Raw genomic sequence first — 18768 nt, forward strand, 5'->3', positions numbered from 1 at the left:
GGTTAAAGGAAGACCGCGTTACAAATTACAAAAAGGAAGACCGCGTTACAAATTACCTGTTAGACTTTTTTTTCGGGATCAGTGTCTATGTGAATATACATGTGTGATAACAAGTAATGGCAACACTGTTCTCAACGTCAAAGGTACACAGCACACGAGTTCCGTAGCTGATAAGGGAATGCGATATTATGAAGTATGGCGAGAGGTAATGACTGTAGGTTATTCAGTTAAAAGCATTAGCGCCGTAAAGTAGAGTAGAAAAGTGGAATCGTCAAGAATATGTTTCGGAAAGACGAAAACTAGCGTCTATTAAGTTTGAAGTTGTATGTGGGCGCAGTGCATATCAATGTTTTCAGCGTGATGACCTCTCTGCCAAAATGAAGGAACTATTTTGCGGAAAGCACGACTATACAAAGAAAGAAGTCAGTCCATACCATATGTCGGTCCCTGCACGACATAGACAAAGAGTGACCCGCTGACTTTGCACGACGCCTTGCACAAATAGGTGATAAAGAGATGTGAGGCGATAACATTGAAGGAATGTAACAGGTGTTATTCTGTGCATTAAAGTAAGGTACGAATTGTAAGGATATTGCCATTGCTTTCTATCCAGCTCTTGTATATGCGCCTTCATTATAATAAAGAATATTTACTCCTTTCTTCCCCTATACTCTTCATATATATAATATACAGTGACGGATCCAAAGGAGGCTATAGGGGCTATAGCCCCCCCCCCTTGACGCTCAGGTTTACACTGGATAAAATGGGCTTCAATTCTGCTTTACACTTGATAAAACGGCAAACTATGGTTTAGCCCCTCCCTTGATCATATCCTGGATCCGCCACTGTATATATATGTATATATACTGACTTTCAGTTGTAGATCTCATAAATATTGCGTAGGTTTGCGTAATTTTTTTTCATAGTGTACAACAATCTCAAACCTTTCAATTTTTTAAATTGAAAACGTTGTTCCACTTGTTAAGAGGAATGACCTCAATACTCAAATTTTTGAAAAAAAAAATGTGAAATATCATCTAAACCTTTTATAAAAAATTAAATAATTTTCCTCGTTTCATATTCGTTGTTTTAATGAATCATCTCTACAACGTATAATGTCAATGATTTTTTGCAATTTTTCCACTATACAAGAAGTCCATAACGTCCTGCAGGAAACTAGAACTCTATAGCTTAAAAACTGTTAAGATTAGTGTTTTTTTTTTTCTTACAGTAAGGTTAAAATTTCTCTTCCTTGCTTGTTAAAGTTCATTGTCGAACTTTCAATTGTGAACCACTTACGTCCAAACCCCGTTGCAGTCTTGAAACCGATAATTGAGGGCTGAAGATCCTTGTTCGGGATATTCATAATCCCTAACTTATTTTGTTCTTCACGTCGTCTAGATTAGCTGGTTTCTGTGCACATACCTCCGTTCTTACATATCCCTGCAGCTAGAAATCACAAGATTCAAGTCTGGTAACCTTCAAGAAAGAACAGGAAGTCCTCTTCGGCCAACCTATCTCTCTCGGAATTGTACGTTATTAAGAAACTACCGAACCTCAAGGACAAAATACAATGGTGCTTCATTTTCTTGCACATGACCTCACTGATACCTCCTAATCTCTTAAACTCTACCACGAGAGATGCCTCTGGTACGTTCAGATAGCTGTCGCCGTTTATCGTTTTTCTCGAAGAAAAATAGACTAACGATGTGAAACCACGTATGATCTTCGGGACTACTCCGCGTACATTCCACGAACTCATGAGATTTTTCCTACAAATTCGTCAGTTGCCCCTGTTCACTTTTTCCGAAATGTAAAACGCGAGCTCATCTGAGAATAAAATTCAGGACAGAAGGTCATCCTCACATTGCAAAGGAGTAAGCATTGTTTCGCAAAATTTCATTCTCATATCACAATCTTCATCTATCAGATTGTGAACAAATTTTAACTTGTAGACTTCTCGTCATCGTTCTTGGCTTACCACTGAAAAAAAAAAAAAAAAAAAAAAAACTAGATGTAGAGAAAAAGTACTAACATTTTATCTGCTCCCGTTTAATCCTATTTATGACATTTTACGATATTAATATCTTATTAAGTTTCCGACAGCTCCTCGTTCCCTGTGGGTGAGGAAGTGACTCACCCCAACATTCATGAAAGAACCCCAAATTTAAATTTTAAAGTCAAAATTCGATACAAACCATGCAAACCACTTACACCCTTCCAATTTTGACTTTACGTCCCCAAACTAAAAGTACTGGCGGAATCCCTGCTTAATTGTCGTATTATAACTTACGTAAAACCACTAAAGTAACATAAGCATGACAAGTATAGAGGATGTCGGGAGAAAACCAGAAATATCGAGCTTATTGAGAAAATCGAGTTTTAATTTCTTAATACTAATAGCTTACTGTTTAAACGGATCATCAAATATGTAATATTATTCATTGTGGTCATTTATTAGTATGAGGAGATCTAATGACACCTGTCCCACTTCCTCTCTTCTAAATATCACTGTTGATAGGGATGCGCTCGAGTCGAGACGAGATTTAAGCCTGTCTCGACTCGTCTCGAGAAAATGTTGTCTCGACTCGACTCGAAATTCGAGTCGAGACAAAATATACGAGTTAAAATATACACACACATCAGCCAGACCGTTATGACTACCTACCTAATTGTTAGTATGTCCACCTTCTGACACGAATAACAACGGCAACGCGTCTTGGTATGGTCGCAATGTTCCTCGGTGGGTCGCTGGAGAGAGTTGGCACCACATATGAACACACACAGGTCATCTAATTCCCGTAAATTCCGGGGAGGGGGTGATGCGCCCTCACGTCACGTTCAATCACATCCCAGATGTGATCGATTGGGTTTAGACCCGGAGAGTTTGGGAGCCAATACATCACTTGGAACTCGCTCCTGCGTTCCTCGAACCACTCCATCACACTCCTGGCCTTGTGACCTGGTGCATTATCTTGTCGAAAAATGCCAGTACCGATGGGAAACATGGCTGTCATGAAGGGGTGTACGTAGTCTGCAAGCAGCGTGCGACGCCTCGGCTGTCATGGTGCATTGCTCGAGCTCCACTATACATATGGATGCTCATCTGAATGTTCCCCAGATAATAATTAAGCCGCAGCCAGTTTGTCTCCGTCCCGCAGTACAGATGTCAAGGAGCTTTTCCCTTTGAACACGACGGATTCGCACCCTCACACCGTCATGATGAAGAAGATATCGGGATTCATCAGGCAATGCAACGCTCTGGCATTGTGCCAAGGTCTAGTGGCGATGGTCACGTGTTCATTTCAGTTATAGTTGCCGATGTCGTGGTGTTAACATTCGCCATCGTTAGGAGTGTTCGGTGCACTGTGTGTTCAGACTAGTGTTGTGAAGGCCTGTGAAAAAACCGGAAATTTTGGGTAAAAAAAGTTTTTTTTTTACTGTTTTCTCGAGCTGGGGTAAAAACGAAAAATTTGGGTATTATCAGAATCATCATTTTTGTTAATCACAGAATCATTTTAGGTAATATGTTAAATCAAACATATATTTCATAGAGATATCTTCATTGTTCTATGTGAAATTCCGGAAATTTTGAAACCATTAGGAAAAAATCATTTGTTCGGAAATATTGGCAAAAACAGGAAAATGTAGTTTAAAAACTATTTGTTGGCCTGATGCTAGTAACCTTACTTGCTGTAACGTGTCTACAACATATACAGTGGGAAGTCGAAAATCCGAACTAATTGGGACCACAGGTATTCGGATTTTCAAATTGTTCGGATTTTCGAAAATGACCAAGAAAATGCCATTTAGGCTTACATATACTGTACTGTATGTTCTTCTATCGATACAGTGGTTATTCAGTACATACAGTAATTACAATACCGTACGTAAGGCTACTTACATTTAATGTTTCTGAAGAACTTGATTGTACTCTAAATAACACTGTTCTTGTAAGTCACACTTAAAACTTACAGCCCTAAGAAAAAAATAAAAATAAAAAAATACATGACAAACAATTACATATAAATGAACTTCTGTAAAAACACTGACTTCACATAACATCGATGGACACGCTATTGTTTGTTTATCGCTAGCGTTAAGACAAAATGTAAAAAGCTTCTAGGGACCGCGTTCGGATTTTTGACGTTAGGATTATCGACGTCTTACTGTATATACAATGTACAGTATTTCGCTAACGGAAAGATACTTAAATCAACAGGTTTTAATTCTACTTTACACACATATACCGCACAAGTGAGTAAATTTGAGCAACGGGAAATATATTAAGTGAAACTTCCGTTTTATTACAGACTAGCGGAATATCCGTTCTTCGCACTGGGAGAATACGTTTCATTTGGGACACAAAGGGCACCGAAACTGTCACCAATGAACTTGTGGAGCCCCAAAACTATGAATTTGACATTAATATCGATAATTTTCAATTATCTTTACATGTCACCATCCTCCTTAGAGTACTAATGGGGTTGAATTTGTGGATTTAAACGGCATATTCTGTTCATCTCAGCGAGTACGGATTCGAGGCCATTTTCGATCATGTGTATATATATATAGAGGCGGATCCAAGGGGGCTATAGCCCTTCACACTCAAGTATACACTGCATAAAATGGGCTTCAATCCTGCTTTACACTGGATAAAACTGCAAACTATGGTTTAGCCCCTCCTTTGATCATATCCTGGATCCGCCACTATATATATATATATACTCTGTATATAATGCTGAAAAAATTAGGGATTCAGTTGAAATATCACACAAGACCTTAAGATAGTGTATGAATAAGCTTGTGTTTGACTCATATATATCATACAAGAAGGAATGCTTTAAGATACACTAGAAAAATGGGGCACATACTGGTGTTGAGGCACGGAAAACCTTGTTCACATGGCTCATGACACAAGACGGTTATGTGTGCACCTCTCGAACTGTTCACAAACAGCCCACCCAACACAAGTACATACTGATCATGTGTAAAGAATGTTCCTCGAGGTACATTGGAATGTACATGATAGGTACGTGAATAGAGCAATCATGTGAAATACACATGTAAGGAATAAGGTTACTTCCGCCCAAAAGTACGTGCATGACACATACCGAGGAATGTATCTATTATGTGTATATCACGTACCGTGTATGTACTTGACACATTTACTTGGCATTGGCATGTGCCAGGAATGAACTAGGCATGTCAGTAATGTTCCTTAGGGCAGTGCTATGCAACTGGGGGTGCGAGTACTTAAATACTAAAACCTTAACGCTTCATTTTTACGTTCGAATTTAGAAGCTTGTACTTTTAAAAAAAGCCAAGCAACTAACTCTGAAAATATATGCCCTCCTCCAGCATCTGTGTGGCAATTGAACTATCTATTAAAATACTACAGTAACATTTACGAACGACCGAGCTCTAACCTATAATTTTAGCATTCAAACCTTTTATTTACGGTTATTTGTGATTTCACGTTTATAACAAAGACAAATATTTTTAAAAGAGTGTAGTTTAAATAAATTACTGAAATAAATATTTTTTTACAAAGTTTATCCTTTTAAATTATTGTTCAAAGGCCTTTGCCTTTAGTAAGCCTTCTCCGAAATACATGCAAATGAATTGTGCTGCCATCTTTGGAGCTCTTTTAAAATACACATATATGTTTCTCGACAATGAGATCTCAGAAACTACAGGCTCTAGAAAGATGACGTTTTCACTGATCGATTGCAAATTTCATGTAGATTGTCCAGTTCTAATTGAATATTTAAAAAACATGGGCACTATTTCTTTAGTACATTTTTACGGGTACATTGGAAGTGTTGAACTTTCAAAAACATAAAATAAAACATCACATCCTAATCATTACACATTCCAACACCACACTGTTGTATATAGCGGTTGTATATGTCTCCGGCATTTGTTTCATAGCCAAATAATAATGGAAAAGGAAGGATAACCATTTCCTGAAGGATGTCTATATTATCAGGCTGAATTTCTTTAAGGAGTTAGTTTATACTTAAACTTACGTCTTCCCGACAATTTTATTTAACGTCTAGTTTTAACGTACAGGTTTTGAACTAATTCTCTGCTGTGTAACGTCACAATATAACCATCAATGCTAATTTTATGAGGACAATTCTGCCAGTGGGGTTTAGAATGTTACAACCTAGAGAACGCATCAAACGTCAGAAAATTGCAAAATGACACACACAATATATTACAATGTGGCTAAACTCAGAAAGTGGCTATAGAAGTGAAAAGCATATGGCTAAAAAGCCACTATTGGCTCTTTGGAAATTATGTGACTAACGACGTTCTCAAAATGGCCAGATCTCGTCACAAAGGGGCTAAATTGGCAACCCTAGTCGCAATACGAAGCAACTTACGCACAACCATGCAATGGTACATGGGGTATGTGCCATTCACATTCCTCACATTCCAGTGAAGCATGTAAAAGTACCTTTCAAGTGTCAGACATTCCTCGAAAGGCACGTACCTAGCGACACGTGCTATGCATATGAAATGTACATTTTTCAAGTACCAGGTACGTAAACGGTACATATGGAACTTAAATGGCACGTTCCTAGAATGTACCTGGTTGGGTGGGAGGCAAGGCAACAACACTGATTGTTCCTTAATATGTCATATGGTCACTTCGAATGGCCAACAGAGCCTCGCACATGCGTGGCATGGATTCAGTCAGATTATCGATGAGTTCTTGGGGGATGTTGTGCAACTCATCCAGAAGAGCGACTTCCAACTCTGGAGTGGTTGTTGGATTTACTGGCCTAGCGGCAATTCGTCTGCCAAGCATATCCTAGACATGCTCAACTGGAACGAGATCCGGAGAGCATGCTGACCACTTCATCCGAGCGATACCCTCAGCATCCAGCATCTCATCCACTAACTGAGCTCTGTGAGGACGAGTATTGTCATCCATAAAAAGGAACGAATCACCAATGGCATCATGTAACACGATTGGATCGTGTTGAGTTCGGTTCCAGTTCAGGGCAGCCGTTCTAATGGCCTGCAGGGTCTGATTCTTGTTCGAGCTAACCACTTTTGTAACTGGCACAGTCTGATCCTTACCTGATCCCATTCGGGATAACCAAGTCTTATAACTCTGCTGGAAACAACTCCCGTTCAATACAGCTTGCCAGTGGTGGATATTAGTGATTGGCATGAAGAAGGCATTTGCAATAAAAATGATAATACTACAATAGAGAGTGCGCAAACCTTCAAGTTGGATCGCGAACCAAAATACTATTTCATTGAGGTTGCGACTACGAGCACCCACCGTCATTACCACGCCCGCTGGTGATAGCGGAATGAGTACAAGTTACTGAACATAACATCCACCATTTTGGGTAGTGATTGTGCAGAGATACTGTAAAGATAATTGCACATAAAGAAATAGATTGTATGTAAATTTTATTCAATTAACACAAGTTATGTATAATACTTACTTTTATGACATTACAACCTTTTGTTAGTGATTTTTATTTAACATGTACCAAAATACCATGAGCCCAAAATTTTATTAATGTAGAATTTATGCGATGAAATTATTATATATTTTTATTTTTTTCTTTGAGAAAATGACGCACTACGAATGCCGGCTGAAATTTGCATTACACGATGCACTAGCATTAAACACACGCTATTTTCGTATCACACTTAACTACACTATAAGTTGATAGATTTGGTGGGGGGGGGGAATCATGTAGCTATTCTTTAAAAAAAAAAGAAGGATTCCTTGGTGCTTCTTGTTGATCGTCGAACAGTTATTATTTAGGTTCCATGATAGTTATTACTCTTTAGTTGTGAGTGCAATTCGTCCTTTTACCTGTGTTGGTTCCTTACTCATCCCTCGTGGATTTCATACATTCACATATTACACGCTATTTTAGCACGCAAACGTTGATTTTTATGTTAATTTTATGTTTATCATTTGCGTAGGTTTATCTTGTTTTTTCCATAGTCGAATTTACAAAATCGTGATCGATTGTGAAGAAAAACTTAGATATTATTCACAGCCGCCACAAAATAGAGCAATCTAGACCACCATAACTGCTTAGCACACCTTCGCGGCTTTTTTACCTCAGCGTCAGTATGTTTGCGCCGAGCACACCAGAAAAGATTTTACAAATGTTCATAGTAAATATTCTTTATCAGAAATACGCATATTAAAAGGCGTTAAATAAGTTCACCATTAAAACAAAATAATTGAAATGTTAAAAACAGTAAAAGTAAGTCTCGATGATGTTTGAATTCGACGAACTATGTTTTGCATCATTTTAACCGTATTACGCCTCCTTTGTTCAGTGAACAGGAAGCACGAATCATCACTCACAGGATTGCCAACTTACAAAAAGATAAAACTAGAGCACAATTTGCGTCGACGAACAGAACATGGAGCCTCATTCCAATTCAGCCAAGAGAAACTGGGAAATTTAAAATGGAATGGGAGTGAGGGGGGGCCACACGCTCACAAATGGAGTGCGACACGGACGATGATCTTTGAAGATTATCAGAACCCTGGGACCTTGGGTTTCCTCTTCTTAGAGTTATTTTTCCGGTTATTATTCCTCTTCTTCCTTCCATTATTAACATTTGATCCATTATGGTTCATTAACACTTTACACAAACGTAGATGGGCTTTTTATTTTATGGGCTATATACTTTAATGGGCTCTCCTTTGGTATGTGTAAGTATAAAATTACATGTGTTTTCATAATACAATATTTCAATATAAGTTGAATAATATTAATTATCTATTATATTTTCATTTTATATTATATCCTATTCATATTCTATTTATTAACATCAAACCAATATATTTCTTACATTATTACTTAAATCATAAAATTTTCAATTTTTTTTTTTTGTAAGTATCTGACTCGTGTTTTTACATCTTACACTAAATATTCTTATCGTACTAAACACATGAAATTTTCAATATTTTGAGAAAAATGACACATGAAATGTAAAAATAACCTTTTTCATCAATATATGCTTCCTTATAACTAATTCTCAAAATAACTCCTAATAATATAATATTTCCATTCTTCAAACCTTTAAAATACAACATTTAAACAGCACTATTAATTAGTTAGTTAACTTCAAACACAATGCAATAATACAGTAACACGAATATATGAAATGAAATCTTTCATTCGTAAACAAATTTTTAAAACATATTACATATTAAAAACTTTATTTCACACAATATTGAGTAATATACGTTTTGTCGAGATTTAATAAAATTTATCGGCGCCTTAAAGATTCGCAGCTAAATTTTTACAACGTAATAATTCAGTTATGACTCTCTCTGATCACTCGACGGGATCTGCCTGGCTAAATTTCGAAGGAACCTACCCACAATGAATAATCTGTTCTACCACCCCGAGATGAGGCCGAATTAAAGAATACAAGGTTAAAAACTTAAAATAATAAAGAATGGGATTTACCAAAATAGCTTACTCCGAGCATTAAAAACATGTTACATTACCCAATACACATAAAAGGGGGGGGGAACCTCATCTCCATGACTTGGCATATTTCTTTGCTGGTTTTTCCATTGCTTTGGAAAAGAAATATCAACGGCCATCTGGAAGTCGCATAGTGGGTCACAGATGCCTGCATATATCATATGAAACGACTTTTTTTTTGTAATATTCAAGAATCTTAAACATTGCTACGGTCAAATTTTCAAAATGTACACCATCCAGTTTTCTCGCAAGCATGTTTTTATCCAATTCCTACTCTTGGTTTTTCAAGTACAACAAGAATTTTGAATTTTATTCCAAAACGTTTAATAAACATGTCTTCGTAATTGCCTGTGTGTTTTTTACAACAAATATTTACTTTGATACTTATTGATTTTTCATACGCGTGTGATCTTTCATTGTCAGAAGCAACAACAAATTGTATATTGACAGAAATTTTGACTTTCGACTTACCACATTGCTTCACGAACTTGCAATTTTTATGTATTTTGTAATTATGTTTACTGCACTTATTTTCGTTCAAAATTTTGTTACGGGAAATTCTCTGCCCAATTTTGTATGAAACATTGAATTTGCTTTTATGATCAACCCGGTTTTTCAATTTTCCCTGTGTGCTTACGCCTCTGTGCTATTACTGAATGCTCGTGCCACCTAGCACAAGTTCGTCTGACTAACCTAACTTTTGCCCTTTTCTCACGTTTGTTTTGAATTTTCGACGCTTGGCTACAACACGGTTTTTTCACCTGATTTCTACATTTTTCACGCACACCATCATGATTTTTAACGACTAATTCCTGCATATCGTTTCCTTTTGCATTGACTTTTGACCTTTTGAACAACTTACAACGCTTACTAGGTTTCAACTTTTCATTTCGCTTTTCACTTACATTTTCTGATTGTGCTTTTTCTGGAGTGACTACATTGCTTTTTTCATTACTACTTACCACCATACAATTGCCTTTGTGCTTACATTGGGTTTTCTTAAAATTCCTACGGACAAACTTTGACATTCTTTCAAAAGATCGCAATATTTTGTGCATGCCTTTTATCTTTCGTTTCAATTTACACAACTTTCGTTTCTTATCGGACGTGTGCTTACTACGTTGTGACCAATATTTATACTTGCTGACGGATTTACTCAAAATGTACTGCAACTTACTAAAATTATTTCGACAACTTTCAACTTGTTTGTGCCATGACATTCCACTAACATTATTCTCTTTGATGCTACTAGTGCCTGAACTGATTTCATCATTCATTACACATATTTGGGTGCATAGAAAACAATAAAACCTTATGCGCTTGAAATTTACAACATACATATTTATTACCACCAAGTGAGAACTGTTACCACTGTTTTCCTTCTTGTCAATCTGAACCCTAACTATGTTCACGAAGTACGAACATATGTCATTACTTGGAATACATGCAAACTTATCTGTTTGTGACGTGCTTTGGACGCATCCTAGCTCCATTAAATTCAACATATGACTAATGAGTAAAGAGCGCATTCTCTTGCCTCCATTCATTAATATTACTACATTAGTACAATTACACGTACAAAACCTATCAGTGCATTTTCCTCCGTAACATGACAAATATTTTATGTTCAACGCATCTACTTTCTGTTTAAACTTCGAACGAACACTAGGCCTACATGACGTAACAGTTTGGCTAACTAAACCTTTACATTTGTATGATACTGGCTGACTACTTTTGTCTTTACCATTGCAAGCGCTAACAAAAACTGACTCATTTACTACCTTTTGGCACCCTTGTTCTACATCTGCACAACTAGCCTTTTCATTTGGAGCTTCAAATGATTCAATTTTTTCAAGTGCTTGGACCCCCTTTTCTTCACTTTTACCCCAAATTTCTTTCTTTGCAACTTCTATTTGTGCCTGGAGTTTATCGTTAACGTGCTTTACAGTTGTTTCATTAACTTCCACATATTTACTTCCCAAAGATTTACCAAAATTATCTATTGTGCTTTCTAAAGATTCCCATACGTTACCTTGTTTACCGACTTTTCCTATTTTGTTTTCCAAAGATTTATTTATTTCAACTATTTTTCCTTCCAAAGATTTATTAACCTTTTCAACTTTATTTTCTAAAGATTCACGTAAATTTTGTATTTCGCCTTTGATGGCGTCCAACAACTTGGCATTGCTTTCATCCATTTTGTACCATTACATAAAATTTCTAAATACGAGTCAGATACTTTATACCTTTACGTTTCTACACATAAATCACTACTTTTTACATGTACGGTCCAGGGTTCGAGTCCCTGTTCGGGCGCCATTTTTGTAACACGATTGGATCGTGTTGAGTTCGGTTCCAGTTCAGGGCAGCCGTTCTAATGGCCTGCAGGGTCTGATTCTTGTTCGAGCTAACCACTTTTGTAACTGGCACAGTCTGATCCTTACCTGATCCCATTCGGGATAACCAAGTCTTATAACTCTGCTGGAAACAACTCCCGTTCAATACAGCTTGCCAGTGGTGGATATTAGTGATTGGCATGAAGAAGGCATTTGCAATAAAAATGATAATACTACAATAGAGAGTGCGCAAACCTTCAAGTTGGATCGCGAACCAAAATACTATTTCATTGAGGTTGCGACTACGAGCACCCACCGTCATTACCACGCCCGCTGGTGATAGCGGAATGAGTACAAGTTACTGAACATAACATCCACCATTTTGGGTAGTGATTGTGCAGAGATACTGTAAAGATAATTGCACATAAAGAAATAGATTGTATGTAAATTTTATTCAATTAACACAAGTTATGTATAATACTTACTTTTATGACATTACAACCTTTTGTTAGTGATTTTTATTTAACATGTACCAAAATACCATGAGCCCAAAATTTTATTAATGTAGAATTTATGCGATGAAATTATTATATATTTTTATTTTTTTCTTTGAGAAAATGACGCACTACGAATGCCGGCTGAAATTTGCATTACACGATGCACTAGCATTAAACACACGCTATTTTCGTATCACACTTAACTACACTATAAGTTGATAGATTTGGTGGGGGGGGGGGAATCATGTAGCTATTCTTTAAAAAAAAAAGAAGGATTCCTTGGTGCTTCTTGTTGATCGTCGAACAGTTATTATTTAGGTTCCATGATAGTTATTACTCTTTAGTTGTGAGTGCAATTCGTCCTTTTACCTGTGTTGGTTCCTTACTCATCCCTCGTGGATTTCATACATTCACATATTACACGCTATTTTAGCACGCAAACGTTGATTTTTATGTTAATTTTATGTTTATCATTTGCGTAGGTTTATCTTGTTTTTTCCATAGTCGAATTTACAAAATCGTGATCGATTGTGAAGAAAAACTTAGATATTATTCACAGCCGCCACAAAATAGAGCAATCTAGACCACCATAACTGCTTAGCACACCTTCGCGGCTTTTTTACCTCAGCGTCAGTATGTTTGCGCCGAGCACACCAGAAAAGATTTTACAAATGTTCATAGTAAATATTCTTTATCAGAAATACGCATATTAAAAGGCGTTAAATAAGTTCACCATTAAAACAAAATAATTGAAATGTTAAAAACAGTAAAAGTAAGTCTCGATGATGTTTGAATTCGACGAACTATGTTTTGCATCATTTTAACCGTATTACGCCTCCTTTGTTCAGTGAACAGGAAGCACGAATCATCACTCACAGGATTGCCAACTTACAAAAAGATAAAACTAGAGCACAATTTGCGTCGACGAACAGAACATGGAGCCTCATTCCAATTCAGCCAAGAGAAACTGGGAAATTTAAAATGGAATGGGAGTGAGGGGGGGGGGGGCACACGCTCACAATCAGCATAAGGGAGAACAAGAGTTTTCATGATCTCATCCCTATATCTGAGAGCCGTCAAAGAGCCATTTCGGATGATGTGGAACTCAGTACGCCCACCAATGCTGATTCCTGCCTACACCATCAGTCCACCTCCATGATACTGGGATCTTTCTCGCACAAACATGGGATTGTGTCGTGTTCCACACTCTCTCCAGATGAAAACACGTCGATTATCAGGCTCTACACTGAATCGAGACTCGTCAGAGAACAAAACATTGCCCCATTCATTGCGTCCCCAACCACGATGTTCCTCCGCCTACGCTCTTCGATCAACACGGTGTCGTGCAGTTGATGGGACACACACCATAGGCCTACGTGTGTAGAGACCACCTTCTCGAAGGCGATTGCGGACCGTTTGAGTAGATATTGTGTGTCCTGTTGTTGTTCGGAAGGCTCGCGGGAGCAGAGTTGTATTCTGACGCCGGTTTCGACGGGCTGTTAACAAGAGATAACGATCGTCTCTGGTTTTGGTTGTTAGTAGACGGCCCTGTCCTTGTCTTCTTCGAACACTTCCAGTTGTTTGAAATCGATTCCACAATCGTGAAATCACACTTTGTGCCACTCCTATGGCATGTGCCACCTTCCGCCATGACTGACCAGCTTCCAACCTGCCGACAGCTCGCCATGCCAACGATTCTGGCAAATCACGTTGTTGCGCAATTTAACTACGTAGATTTGTGACGCACTAAACACAATGAGAACAAAGGTATCCTGGAGCTGGAATGTGTTGGCAGCGCCACACTACAAAATGATATCTGGTAGCGCCACGTCACTGATCACGTGCACAGATGTTCCAAACGGTTCGTTTGCACGTTGGGCCTTCATGATTTTAATCTGAACTGGACAAGATACCGTGTTCTCACATTATTCGAAAGAAGTTTTACGTGTGTTTTCATCTGATTCCATAATTTTTTTGATCAGTATATATATATATATATATATATATATATATATATATATATATATATATATATATATATATATATATATATATATATATATTGGCTAAATATACCCATTCTTCGCATGGAAGTCAAAGCCTGTGGAAGCATTACCCTCATTTCCGCGACCGCGAAAACTATGGATCTGAGACTAAATCGATCATTTTGGATTACTTTTACTTGTCTTACTCTTCCCCCCCCCGCTGACTTCCGGCCCACATACATTGTAGCTGAATTTGCAAATCATCGCTAATGGAAGTGCCACTATTGATCTCAACGACCGCGAAAACTATGGATTTGACACTAATATCGGTCATTGTGGGTTGCTTTTATATGTCTCGATATCTCAACTCCCGCCCCCCTCCCGGTGACCCCAGCCCGGCGCTGCATAGCATGAATTTGGAAGTTAATCCGATCGGAGTTTCACCATTGATTTCAGTGACCGCGAAAACTATTAATTCAACACTAATATCGGTTATTTTCTACTACTTTTACATGTCCCAGTAAACGACCCCTGAGACCCCCCTGGTTCGAATTTTGACAAAATCGTTTAACTCTGGTCTCGAGCCTGGACCAAGGTATTCGTGACTAAAATTAGGTAACTCTCGGTCAATTTGTCTGGTTCCCAAGCCGGTTCCGGTAAACGCCCTCCTGAGACTCCACTGGTTCGAAATTTGAAAACAACTTTTCGTCTTGATTGGGGCCTAGGTCAAGGTACCCCTGACCAAAATTTGGTAACTCTCGGTCCACTCGTCTGGTCCCCAGGCCGCACACAGACAGACAAACACACAAACAAACTCTTTTATTTTATTTATATTAGACAGCTGAATATACCCATTCTTCGCATGGGGGCAGTATTTGGAAGACAACGCCTGTTGAAGTATTACCATTCATTTCTGCGACCGCAAAAACTATGAATCTGACACTAATATCGATCATTTTGGATTACTTTTACATGTCTCGGAATCCAACCAGGGGGTCTCAGGGGGGCGTTTACAGGGACATGTAAAAGTGGTAGGAAATGGCCGATATTACTGTCGAATTCATAGTTTTCACGGTCGCTGAAATCAATGGTGAAACTCTCATTGCATTAATTTCCAAATTCACCCTATTCAGGGCGGGGGTCACCCGGGGGCGGATACCGTCCCCCTGAGACCCCGTTAACTCCCGGCACGCATACAATTGTAGCTGAATTTGCAAGTCCTCGCTAATGAAAGTGTCACCAGGACCCCTTTCTCAAAAAAATTGCTGGGGAAACACTTGTAGAAACTTCAGTTTTCGTGCCGGACAATTACCGAGACATGGTGAACAAAAAAAAAAAAAAAACGATCGAATAAAAAAAAATAGTTCTCCTCAGGTTAGTACTTACTGAGAATATTGTTATAAAATTTAAATTTTATGGGTAAATCAGTAGACTGAATACATCCACATCGTATCCACTGAGTTGCGAAATTGTGCCTCCAGACATGGGCGGCCGAAGAAAATTTTCTAGGGGGCATCTTCAATGTTTGCTATATTAGTCTGGCATTTAATGTGCATGGTTTGTTATATTACGTATACATTTTCGTGAGCCAGGGAGGTTCATTCTTATCAAACACGGAGATTATGAAGGACAGATCTACTATACAAAATATAATAAAAAAATCTCTTTCGGATTTCTATCATCCCGCAGTCCAACCCCGAGACGGAAACATAAGAGATAGGCTTTTTGTTTTTAAACAAGATAACGTGTCTAGCGAATGCTTTACATTGTGAAGATTATATTAGTGAAAATTAAACGAATATAATTTTACAACTTAATATACATATCACTAAATGTTGAGCTCCCCGTTGCTATGTGGTTAGTGTATGCGCCTTTCTCGAACGAGGTTTGATTCATGGTAGAAGCTCATGTGTTTCAAATCCGACGTTAAACTGTACGTTCACGTCTTGTAGAGCTTTGCTCCTGAAAACGACGCTAAACTATAATCTAATTTAATATTACTAAATATTAGAAAATAATGACTTACCAAGATGACGTCAATTTGGCAGTCATCAAATCCATTTTATACTTTCACTTAATCCAGTGGATATTAATATAACAATTACAAGACACACGCGCATATAAATACTCAGAAACAAGCACATACACACGTACACATACAAATATGAACACTTCAAATCTATTTACATGTGGTGGACTGCGCTGCATCAAGCACTGTTATTTTCGTCATCATCTTCTCATGTATCTGCATTATTTGATTCATCCACAGATTTGTTATTTTTGTACGCATCATTCATTTTTGCATTTTCGGGAGGGTTCAGGGTTCTTTCTTCATTTAAAGAGTCGGTTCTCTGTATTGGAAAGAGAATCAGGGGAGGAAGGGGGAATTTATACTTTATGAATGGATAACATTTCAAAGAAATATATGCAAAACATGCCGCGCTTTTGACGCAGCACTGAAGCATTTCTTTTAGCGGTCATACCCCCTCCCCTCTCAAGTTGTAAAGTGAGAAGGGACAGAAACATCCCAGACACTCAGGGTTCAGTTGACAATAATAAAACTATGGGTAAGTAAACATCTTGTACAGAGTCACGTTTTGGTTATTTTTGAACATTTCTGTGAATTCAACAATACAACAGCGGAAATACTAACTGGTTTTATTACTCCAACCATCGCTTCAACTAAGGGATAATTCCCAACGGTCAATAGGCCATCTAAATTTTCGTTCTTTTTCTGTTCTCCAGAGGAAAGAATGAGATTTTGCCAAGATGCTAAATTCGTAGGGTATGATGCTTTACTTGTTCAAAAATGTCATTACTTCTAGTGAAATGAAATCTTTAGTTTTACGTTCCACGGTTATACCGGTTAGGCTAAATGAGACGGTGATGATGAGAAATGAATGAAATGGTGGAATCAAGAAAGTCGGAGGAAACGGGAGAACCCCGAGAAAACCCACGAGCATGGTGTTTGTCCACCACAAAGTCCACACGGCACGATCTGGGATTGAACCAAGGACCCCAAGCACCGGAGGTGAGCGCCCTACCACTGAGCCACCGCGCCCCTATAGTACTTCTTGTGTACCCCTATAAATGTAATAAAGAACTAATGGCCATTTTTTAAAATAAAAATATTCAATTAGAACTGGACAATTTACATAAAATTTGGAATCGACAAATGAAAACGGCACGTTTCTAGCACTTGTGGGTTCGAGATATCATTGTTGAAAGGATTGGAGACAAACATATAAACTTTTCTGTGAGGAGAAACATATACGCGTAAATCTAGTATTTTAATATATAGATAATAATTGGAATAGTTTTATTTTCGAGTGCTATTGTTTAATATTCGCAATATTGAAATTTTTGAACTTACATTTTTCGAAAAAAAAAAAGAGATCATTACTAGTAAAATTAACCTAATACAAACATATTTATTTTTTTCAATTCTTCCGGAAAATAAAAAAAAACGTTCTTTTTATAAAAAAAACAGGTTCAAAATTTCCGGAAATTTGACAACACTAGTTCAGACACACTTGTACTTTGCCCAGCATTAAACTCTGATCTTAGTTCCGACGCAGTTCGACGCCTGTTCTGTTTTACCGGTCTGCCCAGCCTACGACGTTCGACATCTGTAATGAGGTGGGGGCACCCAACCCCTCGACATTTAGACGTCTTTTTCCCTTGGTTTCGCCACTTGCTGAAGACAATCACCACAGCACTCCTCGAACACCTGACAAGTCCTGCAGTTTCCGAAATTCTCGTGCCGAGTGTTTCTGAGTGAGCACTTTCTTCAAAATAATATTAAAAATTATAGAAAAATTTTCGAGACATTCGAGTCGAGTCGGGATTTTTAGGAGCTGTCTCGACTCGACTCGAGTTTCGACTCGAAAATTCGAGTCGAGAAATACGTTTGTCTCGACTCGTCTCGAATTTTACAAAGTGTGTCTCGACTCGAATCTCGACTCGAATTCGAGTCGAGTCGAGTCGAGATTCGAGACATGTCTCGACTCGTGCGCATCCCTAACTGTTGAAAAAAAAAGTTACCAAGAACAGTGAAATTTTCGTACATTGCCAAATTTTCATGAGATTCCTTTTTCTCTGCCAAATATATTTATGAGAAAAGAAGAGGAGGAGAAAAGTACTAGATTTCTTGGTGAAATATTATAAAACGTACTAGATCTAGTACGAAAGTAGAGTCTACTAGCGGTGGTCACACTGCTGCACACTTCCCGTTACCTTGAACTTTTCATATTATCTCTAGATATTTGTCTCTGCTGGGGTTGGTTTCCCATAATTCTTTGACACTTTCTTTGTACCGAAAAGCGAGATTTTAATTTCATAGATTATAGCACATATGAGGGGCGGATCCAGGGGGGCGGTCGGGGCGATCGCCCCCCCCCCCCAGAAGAGGAAACTTTCTTATTTTATATATATAAATAAAACCCATGCCAAA

General features: G+C 38.0%; 1 protein-coding gene across 3 annotated transcripts in view; it reads right to left on the reverse strand.

Moving 5' to 3' along the window:
* LOC145663019 (klaroid protein-like) overlaps window positions 1-18768 on the reverse strand; it is a 98570-nt gene that overhangs the window by 12091 nt on the left and 67711 nt on the right. The window lies entirely within an intron of this gene.

Source organism: Thermobia domestica, chromosome 1 (assembly GCF_964235325.1).
Source record: "Thermobia domestica chromosome 1, izTheDome1.hap1.1, whole genome shotgun sequence".
Lineage (NCBI taxonomy): Eukaryota > Metazoa > Arthropoda > Insecta > Zygentoma > Lepismatidae > Thermobia > Thermobia domestica.